This window comes from Takifugu rubripes, unplaced genomic scaffold, assembly GCF_901000725.2.
Source record: "Takifugu rubripes unplaced genomic scaffold, fTakRub1.2, whole genome shotgun sequence".
Classification (NCBI taxonomy): domain Eukaryota; kingdom Metazoa; phylum Chordata; class Actinopteri; order Tetraodontiformes; family Tetraodontidae; genus Takifugu; species Takifugu rubripes.
The window spans coordinates 1-2,645 of NW_021821662.1; the positions used below are offsets into that span (position 1 = coordinate 1).

The following is a 2,645-nucleotide window of genomic DNA, read 5'->3' on the forward strand; positions in this document are numbered from 1 at the left end:
GTTATGTGGTGATGTATAAGTGGTGGCATGTGTTTGACCCTGACTGCTAATGATTAACACATGGCATGTATGCATAGCCGGGCTGCAGAGTCGACACATGAGCAGGATGAGCCAAAACTAATGCAAACATTTCTATTTCTTGAGTATTTGTTTGGCAGACACCATGTTATTGAAACAACTCTGGGCACAACAGTGGTTAAAGTATTGATAAAACAGGCACTACAGTAACAATGTCAAAACCAATGGAGAAGAGGCAATAAAGGAAGACAGCCGGTGTCGGCTCCTCCCAAAATGCCTGCGGTTGCCAGGGGAAACCGAAAGAGCTGCTTAACCGCGCCCCCTACTGAGATCACAGAGCAATCGCACCACACCAACCTCCGAGAGCAACCACCGGATCTTAAATCCTTGGGTTATATGTTAATCCACCTGCAGAGGGAGTCAGGCACACTAAGCTGGGACAGCTTGTCCCTGTAGCAGAGCGGGGCGGATGGTGTTGAACGCAGAGCTGAAAGTCCACGAACAGGATCCTCGCGTAGGTTCCCGGGGAGTCCAGATGCTGCAGGATGGAGTGAAGGGCCAGGTTGACCGCGTCGTCCCACAGATCTGTTGGCTCTGTAGGCGGATCTTAAATCCTTGGGTTTATATGTTAATCCCTGTGGAGCACTTTGGTAAACTTTTATGTTTTTGGAAACGTGTTTAAAAAAAGTGAATTGAATTGTCTTGTCAATCAACTTAAAACAAAAGAGAAATGTAAAATATGAGGGACTGCATTGTTTGTTGCAAGAACTTAATTTGGCTTTTAGAAATTTCTGTCATGTCGCACCTGTCTGCACCTGTAATTACAGATACTGTTGTGTTGCTCATTGTGTCCTTTTTTAAAAAACACACGCGCGCGCGCGCGCTACTGACTCACAACGCAATTCTGTTTTCTAGTCTGAGAATAAAGTATCTAACGTGCACTATTGTAACAGTCTGAGCGAGCAGCAACTTTTCTTCGAGTGACGTCATGTGGCTGGGCTGCTCTAGCCACAAAGGGGCTAAAATGGTGTGTCCCCCCCCCAGACAGGCCTGGGCCTCTTAAAATTGTACAAGTTCTGAGCACTGGTAAATCCAGTGTTGCCAGATTGTGTCGTATGCGTTAGTTTGAAAGCGCACAAGTCTGCCCTCTACTGGATGCGTGGCGGTGCTCACAGTCAAGGGTCCGCCTGGGTTATGTGGTGCGTTTTCAGTGTTTTCTCTCTCGTTTACAGGCTTTTAGGCCGAGCGAAACGCCATCATTGTGTTTTCAGCATGCTTCCTGCCAGACAGCAACTGTGACAATTACAGTTATGTCATGGAAAACCTTTTTCTGTAAGTAGACGCCACATGGAGCAGTATCCTCCAACAACGTTCATTTGGTCTGTTTTTGCCAGTTGTGTTTTTCTTTTGTTTCTTTGGTGTCAGACACCAAAAGTGTCCAAGAGTGAAGCTCAATAGTAACAGATTTGAGCTCAACGGGGGCATGGAATTATGTTACAGTGACACAAACGGCTGTTTTCAAATTGTGAGCAGAGAGAGTGTGATTTACCCTGGTTTATGCAGGTACGTCATAAACACCTTGGAGTTAATGGTGGCAGAAGATTATATGATTGTGTACCTGAATGGCGCCACACCACGCAGGAGACTACCAGGATTTTCATGGATGAAAAAGTGCTATCAGATGATTGATCGAAGGTAATATTCACACATGCTGCCATCAAGGCCTGTTCTTCTGCATTCCTGTTTGCTACTGAATTTGAGTTTTTCCGATCAAATCCAGGGCAGAAACCGCGGGTGAGGCAGGGGCGAATTGTGCCTCACGTCTGACTGCATGATCCAATACAAACTGGGTTGCATGAGGTTGTGCCAGTTTTTGTTCCTCAGCATATCGCTAATATGAACTTTACAGAAATAGTCCGTTATGTGACCGGTGTATGTCTGCGTTGTGTTATTTTTGTGGTTGTGGTGCGTAGAGTAGCCACGGGACACAGTTGAACTTTTGGAGGCACTCTCCGTTTAATCTGGACAAAATAAAACAGCAAAATTAACATGTGCCGCTATTTGCTGATCCAGCCCAAACTCTTCCCAACACGAGAATTGCAAAAGGGCAAGAAAAACATACCTGGTCAAAAATAAAACAGCAAAATTAACATGTGCCGCTATTTGCTGATCCAAGCCCCAAACTACAGAGAAGACAACATGGAGTTAGCACCAATCGCACCTGTTCACATCAATAAAACACTACATTGGAGCAACATCAGAGCTCAATATAAACTTGACTAGAACTGTAGTGTTATAAGAGTGACAAATTAAGACAAAATAATAACAAAAAGACACTTAAAACAAGGGATTACAAAGATGACTGACCTCTTCCCACACGAGAATTGCAAAAGGGAACAGGGAGTTGCGACCCTCGAATTTATACAGGTGCACCAAGGGGGACACACGAAGAAGAAATACAATACAGACGAAGTGACTGGAGGACCAAGACAGCACAGTAAACAAACACCAGGTATGTTCAACAATAGTAAACATCCATCCATCCATCCATCCATCCATTCTCTGCCGCTTATCCGGGGTCGGGTCGCGGGGGCAGCAGCCTAAGGAGAGAATCCCAGACTTCCCTC

The 2,645-nt window shown here is 45.3% G+C and overlaps 1 long non-coding RNA gene across 2 annotated transcripts; it reads left to right on the plus strand.

Annotated features, from left to right (window-relative positions):
- Positions 1 to 605: 605 nt before the first annotated feature.
- On the plus strand, positions 606 to 1,859 carry LOC115248729 (uncharacterized). Of its 2 annotated transcripts, XR_003887476.1 has the most exons (4): positions 606 to 668; positions 1,251 to 1,350; positions 1,582 to 1,713; positions 1,799 to 1,859. It is a non-coding gene; the product is annotated as an uncharacterized lncRNA (long non-coding RNA). The 2 variants fall into 2 exon arrangements; XR_003887475.1 differs by lacking the exon at positions 606 to 668 and having other exon boundaries at positions 1,211 to 1,350.
- The last annotated feature ends 786 nt before the right edge of the window (positions 1,860 to 2,645 follow it).